The following is a 14,762-nucleotide window of genomic DNA, read 5'->3' on the forward strand; positions in this document are numbered from 1 at the left end:
CTCAAAAAAAAAAAAAAGAAAGAAAGAAAGAAACACTCAGTTGATTCTTCTAAGAGGGGCAGAAAGTGTATTTTCTATTTGGCAGAAACTGAGGGTGAAAAGGCGGACTTGCGCCTTTTCACATCCAAGGCGAGTGGATGCCAAGGCGAGTAGCATGCAGGCCAACACCTTGTCGCAGCCTCCTCAGCCTCTGGCATTCCATGTTTCTGCTCTCCTGACCTTCAGCCTGCATTCACGCACAAGGTTTCTAGAAAGATGGCGCTAAGGCAGAGAGAAAGGAGTTGGGAAGTTTTAGGAAACGGAGTCTCATAGTTAAGATAGCTTGAAGCCCCCTCATTTGTTGGGAAAAATTATTGCCGGACTTGGCTGAGCCAAGATTTCTACAGACAGGCTGGGATAGATACTGCACTGCTGGCTTCTGTCCTAGAAATTCCCAATTTCTCTTTTCATTAGCTTATCTACCCCATTCTTCAAAATGATTTTTCTCCAAACAGAAGATAGGTTGAAACAATGAATTTTCACTTTTTCTTGTTAAAACTTTATCCAGTGCAGTCCCCTCAAGTTTCTCCTGGTTTCCCTTGAGTAATATTCATGTGTTCCCAAATGCATTAGCTGTATTTATATAAATTTCTCAGTTAGGTACTACAGATAATAATCATATCTGATGTTTTATTGTGAGGATAACCCTTTTCAAGTTCTTGGATATGCATTTTTGGAAATTTTCTAAACTGAAAATGTTAGTATTCAAAGTGAGAAGTAGCAGAATAGAGTTGGAATGAAGCATCCATAAAAAGGAGAGGAGGCCAATCCAGGGATTACAAAAACTTTTTAAGAAGAGAGAAATTGCAGAGTGGAGTCTGACCAGGAGTCAGATCCCTCTCCCACAGTTTCAAGAGGCTTTTATCAGTGCAGTTGGAATGTGGGTGAGAGGTGTCATCTTTTTTCTGTCGAGGGAATGATGCTATGTCAGGGACTGATCTTAGAATTACTGCCTTCCACGAAGGTGTTAATCTTGCACCAGGACACTTTGGGTTTTTTTGGTGGGGGAGGGGTGTTTTTGTTTTTGTTTTTGTTTTTTTTGAGACAGAGTCTCAAGCTGTTGCCCTAGGTAGAGTGCCCTGGCGTCATAACTCACAGCAACCTCCAGCTCACGTTCAAGCAATCCTCTTCCCTCGATTTTTCTATTTCTTTGGTAGAGACAGGGGTCTCACTTTTGCTCAGGCTGGTCTCCAACTTATGAGTGCTAGGATTACAAGTGTTAGCCACCAAGCCCAGCCCTGGCCGGAAGCATTCTAAGAGTGTGGTGAGGACATTGCTATAACTGTGCCATTTGGTCTCTGAGCTGCTTCCTATCACTCACTCACTGTCCTCCCAAGATGGTCGTGAGGATTTACAGAGGTGCGGGGAGGGGGTTGGTGTAACCATGCCATTTGGTCTCTGGTCTGCTTTCTCTCTCTAGCTGTCTCCCAAAATGACTGTACTCTTCTTAGGGTCATGAGGATCTGTCTCCACACAGAGAGAGATGAATGCTGGATCATTTGAGCAGTTGCTGTGGCCAAAAGTATCCAAGAGCATCTGCAGTTATCCTAGTGATAGAGAACCATAATTTATAAGGTTCTTCTTTGCACAGTGAATTGAAAGTAACATGAATTAGTATTTTTCACCCTCCTTTTCTGGCAAATAGAAAATACACTTTCTGCCCCTCTGAGAAGAATCAACTGAGTGTTTCATGAAAGATTGAGCTAGAGGCTGGGTGCAGTGGCTCACACCTGTAATCGTTGCACTCTGGGAGGCCAAGGTGGGTGGATTGCCTAAGCTCACAGGTTCAACACTAGCCCAAACCAGAGCAAGACCCTGTCTCTTAAAAAAAAAAAAATAGTCAGGTGTTGTAGCAGGCACCTATAGCCCCAGCTACGTGGAGGCTGAGGCAAGAGAATAACTTGAGCCCAAGAGTTTGAGGTTGCTGCAAGCTATGACACCACAGCACTCTACCAAGGGCAACAAAGTGAAACTCTGCCTCAAAAAAAAAAAAATTAGCTAGAGTAGAAAATAGGTATACAATTAGTGACTTATATACCTGTGGGTCCTATTTGAAGTACTTGGGCATTGCTCTAAGGGATTCTGTTAACCTGACATCACCAGATAAAGGAATTTTTAAAAATAAAACTTAAGTGGCTTCAGTGACTCTTGCATTCCAGCAATAAACAGTTTCCTAAGAATAATAAATGGTCAGTGAAACAAGAACCATATCAAATAAGGTACAAGGAGTAAGAATCACCAGGAAAAAAAGGGCAGAAACAGACCTGCCAAAAATGTTTAGTTATTGAAATTATCAGACATATGATAAAAATAATTATTCTTGCTAAATCAAGTAAAATAAAATGAGATTTTAAAATGTTGCAGAAATGAGAAAACTCAAAAGTAACAGAATAATTGTGGGAGAAAGTAGGATTTTTAGAAATGAAAAATACATTCAGAGGCTGAGACAGGAGGATTGCTTAAAGAAAGAGGATTATTGAGGCCAGAAGTTTGAGACCAACCTGGGCAATATAGCAAGATCCCTGTTTCTATAATAAAATAATTTTTTTAATTAGCTGATACGGTAATTCATGTCCGTACTCCTACCTACTCAGGAGACTAAGGCAAAAGGATTACTGGAGCTCAGGAGCTCAAGATTACAGTGAGATGTGACCATTTGTCACTCCAGCTTGGGTGACAAAGTGAGACCCTGTCTCTAAAAAATAAATAAATAAATATAGTTTTAAAATAAAAATTAACAAATTAAAAATAAAAGAATATATTTGTTACAAACTGGACTCAACTTTCTCTGAGCTTTCAGAGAAAAGCAATGGATCATCTGAAGAATACAAAAAAAAAAATTGGCTCTCTCAGGCCTTTGCTTTCAAGATGACAAAGAAAAGAAGGAACAATGGTCATAAGAAAAAGAGCCATGGCCACATGCAGCCTATTCTGTGCATAAATTACACCTGCGATGTGCTCAAGGACTTCCCTCTTAAGTTTCTCATTCAAAGCACAGTGGAGGATGCAGCTAGCAGGGACACTTCCAAAGCAAGTGTCTTTGATGCCTACGTGCTTCCAAAGCTGTATGTGATGCCACATCACTGCTTGAGTTGTGCCCTTCACAGCAAAGTAGTTAGTAATCAATTTCATGAACCCTGGAAAGACTCCCACCCCAATTTAGACCTGTAAGTTCTCCCCATGACCTCCACCAAAGCCTGTATAAGGAGCTGGTCCTTAAGAACTAAAGAAAAATCATCCTCTGGAACAAAGTAAAATGGAATTATACTAAAAGAAAAATGAAAGAAATAAAACACGTTGTATTAGCTGACTCCAGTCTTTCTACAAACAACTCTTAAGTCCAAGAGATTTAATACGTATATTATAAAAATATGTTTTATTCACACAAAGTATAAGATAAGTCTGACAGCTTCCCTTGGCAGCTCTCAAGTAGATATCTAAACTTCTTTCCATGATGATTCTGCCATCTTTGAGTCTTTTCATGTACACATACAAGTGTGAGAGAGACGGAGACAGAAAAAGACAAAGGAAATGAGAATGGCAATTGTACAAAAATAATTTAATGAATTATTATTATTCATGGATTATTCATCAATGAATCAAACACTGTACCCATATAAATATGATTGGCCTAGAAGTCTGAACTAAAGCAAAGTGGCCAAAAAACAATGTTCATGGTAGAATACATGTGTTCCGTGTTTTTGTGTCTGTCTCTTCCTGAATGTCCAATTACATCTATGAATACAATACGAATACAATACTTCTCAAGTGCAAAGCAAAATTTTAAGTCCAATTATGTTGGAGAACTACCCAAATCACTGACAAAGCCAATGAGAACCTAACAAAGTTAAAACTTAAGATAATATCAGCTGGTTGAGGAAACATCAGGCATTTCAAGACAACATTTTCAACAGGAAAGATCAAGAGAGGCTCTTTAGAAAACTGAACTATAGTTTGAACAGCTGACATTTTGCAATCATATCACAGAAGATAAACCTATGTGAGTTCCTAATCTTAAAAAAGAAATGTCTTATGCAAGCTTGCCTGCATATAAAAAGAAAAGAAATATCTTGGAATCAACATAAGTGACCTTCAAATGATGAGCAGATAAAGAAAATCTGGTATATATGCATACACAGAGTATTACTCAGCCGTAAAAAGGTACAAAATAATGAATAATGCCTTTTGCAGCAACTTGGGATGGAACCAGAGGCTATTATCCTAAGTGAAGTATCTCAGGAATAAGAAAACAAATACTACATGTTCTCCCTTACGAGTTGGAAGGTATAAACAGCGGATATATGTGGTCACACAAAGTGGTATAATGGGCAGTGAAAATGAAGAAGAGGGGAGGTTAAGAGGGGTATGAGGGATCAAAAACCACCTGTTGGGCTCGGCGCCTGTGGCTCAAGTGGCTAAGGTGCCAGCCACATACACCTAAGGTGGCAGGTTTGAATCCCCAGCCCGGGCCCGCCAAACAACAATGATGGCTGCAACCAAAAAAATGGCCAGGCGTTGTGGCGGGCACCGGTAGTCCCAGCTACTTGGGAGGCTGAGGCAGGAGACTCGCTTGAGCCCAGGAGTTGGAGGTTGCTGTGAGCTGTGATGCCACGGCACTCTACCCAGGGGGACAGCTTGAGGCTCGCTCTCTCAAAAAAAAAAAAAAAAAACTACCTGTTGGACACAATGTACACTATTAAGAGTGACAGTCACACTAAAAGTCCTGACTTCACCACTGTACAATCCATCCACGTAGCAAAAAATACTTGTAGTCCTAAATCTTTGAAATTATTACAAAGAAAGAACTTCCCCAGCTTGATCACTAAAAGTAGCCAACAGCAACATCACTTTTGCCTACCACAAACATTCATCTTACCTCCCCGCCCACCAAATGCCAGATTTTAATCGGGAGTACTTTTCTTCTCAGAAGGTACCAAGGCTTATTAGAGAAAGTTAACCTTAAGTTTGGAAACAGCAAAAATCCACAGTAGGTTTGTTATTGCCAGAAAGCAATGATGTTGTCAAAAAATAAGACCATTTTGAAAGGACCAAGAAGCCAATTTACAGGGCCTCCCTTTGCAGTGTTAAAATAATTTAGCTTCAAGGAGAAAAGGGTGGGAAAAAATACAGGGAGAGGATGATTAATTGAAAAAGTTGAGTGTATGAAATTCCAAGAATTCATAATAACATACAAAAGAGAAAAGTTAATATAAAGTGTAAAAAGGGGGAGTGAAAATACAAAAATTAAAAGTGACTCATTAATTTTTGTTAAGTTTAACAAGTAGAATATTCACTTACTTGAATTTTTTTGTTTCTTCTAGTAAATGTATGTGTCTGTAAGGAATATAAATTTATTCCATCTGCGAATGTATGGAAGGGTATAAGCCAAATAGGCTGAGAAAAGTAGGATATGAGTGAAGAACAGGAAAGACTAATCAGCATCTCTGTAACTCAGGTGGGTGGGAGCTCCAGCAGTGAACCCGCGCTGATAGCGAGGACAGGGGATAGAACCAATGTAGAATTCCAATGTAATTCATCAGACAAATGTAAAAAGAAGAGAACTTACTATCCAGAATTCATCACTCATGTCCTAGCAGATGAAACTTCCAGATGGCCCTACTAAATATAATAAGACGCTAATAAGGCAAACAAACATTTTTAATAATGCTAACAGACCAGTTCAGCCTAATCATAATGCTAGGACACGGGTCAGAAAAGATTATGAAAGAACTTCACTGGGGGAGGCTCCAGGTTATAAAATCCAAAAGTCTACTCAATATGATGAATTAAGGTTAACTAGAAAGAGGGAAAGAAGTGAACCCTAACGACCAGTGGCTGGGGTCTGAATCATCTTACAAGTCCCCAGCCCTAACCAAGTTAGTTAATTTACAATCCAGATCCTTTAACCTCAGCTGGCTTACGAAAGGAAGGAGAAATAAATCTTTTACTTCTTAGTGATCCTGAGAAAGCAGCGGGCAGCTGCAGAGGAACTCCTCCCTCTAAAGATTCACTGAGCTTAAATAACCTTGAAAAGCAAAAAAAAAAAAAAGACTCTGTAACTAATGACAATACCCTAGTTTCTAACATCTGTAGCCATTACTATGTAGCTGATATTGAACTGAAGGGGGAAAAAAACAGTATAAAAGAATTTGGAAAAAAAAGTTCCCCAGAGCTCAGCATTTTACACCTTGAGGCCCCTGAGTTCTCCTGGGCAATTATATACTCCTTCATCTATATTGTTGGTGTAAGTGTCTGTTTTAATTTGCCATTTTCCTGCAACATAAGGATTTGTGGCAGAAACTGCCAGTTTACTTCCAATTTCCATTTTCCATTCTTCCACAGTAGATTTTTGGCTACCCAGTAAAAAGTCTACATTTCACAACCTGTCTTACAGGAAAGTGTGACCAGCAAATGATATTTTCAAAACAATGGGGGATCCAGAGAAAATGTGCACAGTCTCCCGTCCCTTCCCCTGGAACCCAAGCAGCCTGCCGTCCAGGGGGTGAGAAGTGAAGGAGGGTGGCGCTAAATTCTTAACCATGGTTTATTAAATGGCCTTTTGATTCAGCTTGCTCTTCTGTCATCCCTAGGGTGTTGCCTTCACATCGCCATGGTCCAAAATGATTCGCTCTCTTGTCTACATTCCACTCGCCTGTAAGGGAAGAGAGATCAATTTATAATTACTCACAATTTCTTATGAAAGATAGATCACAACTATAGCCTAGGATGAAGGAGAGAAGTAGAGGGGGTGGGCAGGGAAGGGGGGAGGTGTACTAGAGGGGGGTAAGCGGTGGGACCACACCTATGGAGCATATTGTAAGGGTACAAGTCAAACCTACCAAGTATAGAACATAAATGTCTTAACACAATAAATAATTAAGTAAACGAGGTGAAAGCTATATTAATTAGTTTGGTGTAACCATTCCAAATTGTATTTTAAAAAATCAACACATTGTACCCCACAAAAGTACAAATGTATTCATGATCTATGTGTATATGACTTAATAAAAGGAAAAAAATAAAAAACCTCAAAGAAAAAGGGAAGAGAGGCCAACACATGCGCAGCTTCAGATCCTGAATTTTTAATCCGGTGCTCTACTGCCCTCTAGTGAAATTATCTGGTACTTGACATGATCATTGGATAACTGGTTTAGCAAAAACAGCTGCAGCAGCTGTAGCAAAGGGCTAAGAGCTACAGATAAAAGGTCAACCAAGGTACAAGGGGTCAGTGTGTAACGAGAACAATATTGGGACACCCTAAAGGAAATCTGCAGAGCCCAGAAGAGGAAAAATCCCAATCATTCTCTCCACCACCTGGATTAGAATTCTCACTACTTTTTTAATGAAAAGGACTGAAAGTTGATATCAAAACTGAGTACAGAATAACCATGGTTGTTGCCTAATTTCTATATCTTTCATTTGCCTTGTAAACGTGTTGACTAAGCAGCCACAGAGTGCCAGGCACAGTTCTGCCTCTAGCGATCAAGACAAACAAGGTCCCTGCTCTCAAAGGATGTACATTTACATTCTAAACTGGGGAAGAAGGGCCAGGACGGGGAAAGGAAAAGACAGTAACAAGTAAAAAAATAAATCAACACAGTCGTGACAGATGTAGGAATGGTTGGTCTTGATACTGAAATGATAGAGAAATTATTAACCCGTAGGTTTTCAGTAAGGGCAAAAATTAATCTCCCTCTCACTTGCTTTCTTTTTCTGTCCAGGCACCCTGTGGATTTCTGTTTTTACAAACCACTAGCAGACAAGAAAAGGAAATGTGATTTACGATCACTAGACCTGTCGACTAAATTTGCCTTTTACAATCTGATCTACAGCCTCAAGTGTTCCTGAACAATAAGAATGTGAGCTGAGTGTCTGGCCTCAAAAGATATTTCAGGGTAGATAAAATCAACGACAGACTCCCAGAAACACCTGTGATATCTGCTCTGGCAGCAAAGACAGCTGCTTAGCATCTTGCCAAAGGAAAAGCAGATGGAAAAGTCTCATAATACCCTGTGAATTCAGCTGCAATTACTTTTTTCTTGACTCCCTTAAATTCAGCTAGCCACTTGACCTCAGGGCAGGCATTCTTCCTTTCTTGGAATGCAACACAGTCTCCCTGCTCACTCCTCTCTTCTCTCTCTCTCCACTCTCTTTCACTCTGACTCCCTTTCTCCATTGAAGAAGATAAAATAAACTTCATACTTTTATATCTTGATCTGGGTCTAGAGAAATTCTTTTCTTTTCCAACACAGACCACCTACTGATCTTCCCTAACATCAAGTCAAGATAAACAGGAACCAGACTATGCAGGTCACTGTCTCCCTCTATTGGTCATTGGTTACCTAGGTCACCTCATACCCACATTCTTATGAACCCTGCAGGCCAGGCTTTCCTCTCATCCCCTTTGAAGCCTCTTTCTTAGTGTCCCTTCTCAAAACTCACCCTGCTAACACCTTGATTTTCAATTCTAGCCCCAGTACTGTGAGCAACAAATTTCTGTTGTTGTAAGGCACACAGTTTGGAATATTGTGTCAACAGCCCTGGGAAATTAACACAGAGTCAACTGAGTGAAGAAGCTGAGAACACACACACAGCTTCAGGTTCTTCATAAGACTGGCTCTCCTCTCCAGAAGCAGGGCACATCTGTCTAGGCTTTAGAACTGAGTAGACCTGGGTTTCACTGCTGACTCACTGCTACGTTTACTCCAGAAACATCATTAACATCTCTAAGCCCTTCACTAGAGCAATGTTTTTCAACTTTTTTTAATCTCAGGGCACACTTGAACCTATAGTTAAACTTCCCCGGCACACTTAAATTATGTTAATCAATAATAAAAGGTATTTATTTACTGTGCTTTGAACTTTTTTTTCTTTGAGACAGAGTCTCACTATTTTGCCCTAGTAGAGTGCTGTGGCATCACAGCTCACAGCAACCTCAAACTCTTGGGCTTAGGCCTCAGCCTCCCAAATAGCTGGGACTACAGGCACCCACCACAACGCCAGGCTATTTTTTGATTATAGTTGTCACTGTTGTTTGGCAGGCCTGGCCTGAGTTCAAACCCACCAGCTCGGGTGTATGTGGCTGATGCCCTAGCCACTGAGCTACAGGCACTCAGCCTGCTTTGAACTTCTTTTGAAAATAATTTAATTAATTAATGATCTTTAAACTTTTGAGGGGCACACCAGTTGAAAACTCACTGACCTAGAGAAACAAAGGTGGGAAAGGATAATGCAATATCAATTCAGAACCCTGCTGAGAAAGTAAATAAAAAAATAAACAAAAGTAAAAATAAAAAAAATCCTGCTGAGGCACTGGTGTGGGTTTATTGATGATTCAGAAATATAAACATTAGTTTTAAGATGTTTGGGTCTATTTTCATAAATTAGGAAACAAATCCACAATTAACCTTAAACGCAATGTAATTCTTTCATGTCTATTGGACTCTGGAGGTTGTGGTCAGCAGCTTCTAAGATGCCCCCCAGCAATCCCCATCTCCTAGCCCTAAGAACCCCATGTAGTCCGTCCTTAAGTGTGGGCTCCACTATTAACTTGCTTCTAACAAATAGGAAACAGCAAAAGTGACAAGCTGTCATTTCTGAGATTAGGTTATAAAAGGACTGTGACTTCATCTTGAGTCTCTCTGTCTCTCTCTCTCTCTAGAAAGCCAGCTGCCATATTGTGACGCAGCCTCCTGGAGGGTCCTCTACGAGGAGGGACTGAGGCCCCGCAACAAACACATGATATTGGATCCCCTACCCCTAAAAGAGCCTTCAGATGGGGCCTCAGCCCTAGCCAGCAGCTTGACGGCAACCTCACAAGAAACTCTGATCCAGAGGCACCCAGCTGAGCTAGATGGAGTCCTGATCATCAGAAACCGTAAGCCAATATATAGGAGCTGTTTTAAGTCGCTAATTGGGGGGTGGGAGGGTTACACTACTGCACAGTAATAACAAACAGAGGAATGGTCCACAGAAATCTGAGTTTGTGGAAGGATCTGGAAGGTGCATTTTGAAGACTAGAGTTTGGATTTTCCTGTAATGATGTGGAAACTAAGAATGGACAGAGAGAGCGGATTTAAACACAGTGTTGAAGCTCACATTTTGCGTCTGTGTTCACTCCCCCATTAAGGAACGTTCCGGGATCACATTCGACTCTCCAGGACTTCTCCACGAACCTCCTCCTTCTCGGAAACCTCCCTAGACTCTGCTTCCGCACTCATTCACTCTTTCTCTCCTTCCACCTTTACAAAATTGAGCTGGGTAAATCTACTTTTCCAAATCCACTTGTAGTGGCCTGAACTGCAGCTCCCAAAAATTCACATATCCATTCCAGCACCTGTGACTATTACCCTACGTGGTACAAGACATGATTTAAGTCAAAGGTTTTGAGAGGAGGAGCTTATCCTGACGAGGTACATCCTAAATCCAATGACAAACGTCCTCATGAACATAAGGAGATTCCACCCACAGAAGAGACCATGTGACCACGTGGGCAGAAATCGGAGTGACACCGCCATGGGTCAAGGAATGCCAGGGGCCACCAGAAGTGGGAGGAGAAAAAGGGCTGATTCTCCGCCTCCAACCTCATGCTAACCCTTTATCAGGGATGAAGTACCGCTCGGAAATGTCTGTTGTACTATAACTTGTTGATGTTCAGGAAACGTCATTCGAGAACTCGGGTTTTTCTGTCCAGTCGTTTGATCCGGCAGGGGCTGCCTTACCACCCCTGTTTCTCCCAGAGCCTGCGGCATCCAGAGCGCCACGCTCACGCTCACGCTCGCAGCCTTCCTCCCTGACGCTGGTGCCTCGCGCTGCCACGCGGCGTCGCTGTCGAGCCATCCCGGCGCGGGTGTGGGGCGGGGACCCGGGAGGGGCAGCGGGGCCACTGGGGACTCGAAGCCCACGCGCTCCCCAGGGCCTGGCTTTGCCTCCGACGCTGCAGCTCCCGACGCTCGGCCGCCGCAGCTCCACATGCGGCTCCTGCCCTCGGTCCCAGCGCCACCAGGCTCGGCTGCCCTCTGAGCCCCGCGGCCCTGCCCTCCCCTACCCCGGACCACGCCACGGGTCAGCGGCAGTTACCAAAGACTCGCGCTTCCTTCTAGGAAAGGCTGCCTCGCTGACTTCAGGACGGCCGACCCTTCCCAGGAAGACCCGAGTGATCCCAAGGGACTCCCAAGGGACTTGCTGCCACCTCTCTGTGTGAAAGACAGCACATGCACGTTCAAAGAAAAAAAAAGCTCTTTGGAGGGTGCCCACGATACCTTCTGAGAAAATAAAAGTTTAAGACAAAATCCGCCAACCCAGAAAACTTCTCTGCAAAAGTAGAAAAGAAAGAAAACAGTTTTGTTATTGAATAAGCCTTAAACCAGAACGTGATGTATATTCACAGACAATCCGCTAAGAGATTGCAAAGACAGACACACAGGTTCTCAAAAGAAGCCATCACTGGTTCTGGAGTATGTGGACCTTGCCACACCACTGGTCACACATGGTTCCTTCAAAATTTACCTAGTAATTATGGTGGCCACCTGCCTTTGCTAATTGCTTTCCTTCAAAGGAAAAGTACGTTTCTCATATCTTTATGACCAGAGGTAGACTGGCAACGTAGAGCTAAGCACCAGTGGAAGTTAGGCTCCCACCCTCTCAGAAGCTGGGAGATAAGGGGCTATCTTCCCTACATTTCAAAGAGGAGCTTCCAGGATGTTAAGGAAGCATTCTTGGGACTTAAAGCTAGCAAAATGCTTATGTGGCTTGCCTTTTTTTTTTTTTTTTTTTTTTGACAGACTTTCACTTTGTCATCCTGAGTAGCCGTGCTGTAGTGTCATAGCTCACAGCAACCTCAAACTCCTGGACTCAAACAATTCACTTGCCTTAGCCTCCTTAGTAGCTGGACTATAAGCCCTGGTCACAACACCTGGCCATTTTTAGAGATAAGGTCCCACTCTGGCTCAGGCCGGTCTGAAACTTGTGCTCAGGCTGGTCTCCAACTCATGAGCTCAGGCAATCTACCCACCTCCACCTCCCAGAGTGCTAGGATTACAGGCATGAGCAACCGCACCCGGCCAGCTTATGTGGCTTTTGAAAAGATTTACATATATTTCAAAGAAACAAAGGAAAAAAGTACAAGGTTACTAAAGTAAATACTTTAAGAAAAGGGAGTGAGGAGCATCTCTTCATTTCTTTTCTATGTTCCAACAGGGAAAATTAAATTTTTGTTTCCTTAATTTTCAACTATGTGGCCAGAGGGTCTATAAGCTTTTACTGTCTTATCTTATTTCTGTTTTTTCTTACACACTCATGGCAAGCACTCATTTCTCAACTCCACACCTCAGCCCACCCTGCCACAGGCCCTACAAGTTCATTAACACACACATGCACACACACACACATGCACACACACACATACACACATGCATAGTTAGCTGCACAAACTCACATGCTCTTTTTTTGGACCATTTTCTTTCCCAGGTTAACTCTATCTACTCCCCTCCTCCAACAGATATGGAGCTTCGCTCCTGATCAGCCCAGAAGGTGGTAGTGAAGGAGACCAAGGAGGTCTCTGTCCTCATGGAAAACAAGACAGATTGTAACCAATTGAACACGTGGGAAGGGACACTGAATGAGACTGCTCTTGTGCTCAGGGATCTATTCTGTGTCCCCAGAGCCAAGGCACACAGCTGTTTGTGCCAGGTTTACTATGAGACAATAAAACCTAGCCTTTACCCTTAGCCAGTCACCACTCCCAGTCTACAGAGAAGAGACTAAGAAATTCAAGAGGCTATAATGAATGAGCATTTCTTCCTAGAGAGCTGTCAGTCTCTAGAGGAAGAGAGAGATATTTCCACACACACTCTCTCTCTTTTATATTCTTCAGGCCAAATGAGGGAGACTCAAGACAAGGACCAGATAACGGGTTGCTAGAGAGGATCCTGGTACCCCATTTTCACCCTCGCTACCCTGGGAGCTGGTTCAGCCACTAATCTTCAGGGACCTGGCCCTGCTGCTACTGGGCAGAACAGGTGAGAATCACTGGGAGAAGGTGGAGACCAGAAACCTGGACCAGAAACCTGGAACAGTCTCAAATCTCAGAACAATGGGAGAGAGGGCTGCAGTAGAAGTGACCTGCATTCCACCATGGACAGGGCAGGAGACCATGTTTCCACAGCCAGAGTGGGCCTCCAGGCAGACAGCTGGGCTAAAACATTCTTCTCAGCACCTCCCCCAAGAAGGCTGCCTGTGGGCAGAAGGCAACCCCAGCAGAAAGAGGCTTTGTTGGGAGTACCCGGAGCAGCATAAGAGGTCAGCTGGAGTGGCAGGCATCAGTCACATCAGGGGATGGTATGGGCAGAGTTCCTGGATGGGAAAGCCCTGGAAGCCCACAAGGATGACAGTAGCATAATTGAGGAGTACTCCCCTTTTCCTTTCCTCTCTCCTCCCCTTCCAGAACCTGAAGGAGCAGGAAGCAGCAGCTAGCAGTGGGATAGGAGGGGAATCTAAAAAACTAAGGACACAGCCACATATCCACTCCCCACCCCCCATCTATCCCTTTTTCCCCACTGCAGAAAGCCAGGCCTGGGTCAGCTTGAATAGGAAAAGTGTTATATTGAATGGGAGATAAATATTTTTTATTTAGATAGGACTGGGCCTTTTTTTTAGCTTGGCAAAAACAATTTCCTTTTTGCCCAACTTTTTATAAGACTTATCAGCATGCAGAAAAGTCGAAAGACTAATACAATAAACACCCACATATTTGCCATCTAGTTTGAAAAATTAACACTGAATTTATGTATCTGTGTGTGTATGCATGATTTTGCTGAACCACTTGAAAGCAAGCTTCAGATACCATGACACATGACTTAATCCTTCTATGTAGTTCTCCTAAAAGAATTGGACTTTCAATAATTGAAACTGAAATTGATTTAATACCTCAAAGAAATGGCTAAAGGTATACTTAGCTGAAGCATTTTCAAGGAAGGGTGCTATGGTTTGAATGTTCCCTCCAAAACTCATAGTGAAATTTAATTGCCACAGTGGGACCTTTACAAAGTGCTTAGGTCAGGAGGGCAGAGCCCAATGGATTAATGGCATTATTGCAGGAGTGGGTTAGATATCCCAGGACTGAATTCCTGATAAGAGGATAAGTTTGGCCCTTAGTTCTCTGTTTCACACACTCTCACCCTCTCTTAACACATGATGCCTCATGACACAGCTCTGACACCCTTGCCAGGTGTGACGACGTGCTCTTGGACTTGTCAACCTCCAGAACTGTGAGCCAAATAAATCTCTTTTCTTTATAATTTACCCAGTCTGTGGTATTTTGTTATAGCAACAGAAAAAGTACTAAGCCAAGGGGTAAAAGAGAAGTAACAGATTCTGCTCTGCAAAAAGGATGGCAGGAAAAAAAAAAACTGTTTCCTGCATTGCACCCTACAAAATCCAGCCAGTTTCATAAAGAGAAAACAATTTCAGATAACAGGTACCATGAAGCAAACAAAACAGGACACAGGTAACAAAAGTGAGACTAGGAGAGAATGCATCACTGGAGTGGATGGTAAGGAGTAAAGTCCTGGAACAGAGAAGGTGACAATTGAACTAGACCTCCATGATGAGTGCAGCCCAGCAGCATATGACAATCAGGAGAGCAGTGTTTTCATCTGAGGATGGGGTGCTTATCTCTTCAGAAGAGTTACTGACAAAGCCATAGACTTGGAGGCAGAAGGAAC

The 14,762-nt window shown here is 42.7% G+C and overlaps 1 pseudogene across 1 annotated transcript in view; it reads left to right on the plus strand.

Moving 5' to 3' along the window:
• The window catches only part of LOC105887860, a 12,015-nt pseudogene extending 954 nt beyond the window's left edge, over positions 1-11,061 (plus strand). The window contains exon 2 of the transcript XR_002775460.1: positions 10,779-11,061. The product of XR_002775460.1 is annotated as an aurora kinase B pseudogene (transcript). The remainder of the gene's footprint in view (positions 1-10,778) is intronic.
• Positions 11,062-14,762: the final 3,701 nt, after the last annotated feature.

This window comes from Otolemur garnettii, unplaced genomic scaffold (assembly GCF_000181295.1).
Source record: "Otolemur garnettii isolate 467f Iridium unplaced genomic scaffold, OtoGar3 scaffold00140, whole genome shotgun sequence".
Taxonomy (NCBI): Eukaryota; Metazoa; Chordata; class Mammalia; order Primates; family Galagidae; genus Otolemur; species Otolemur garnettii.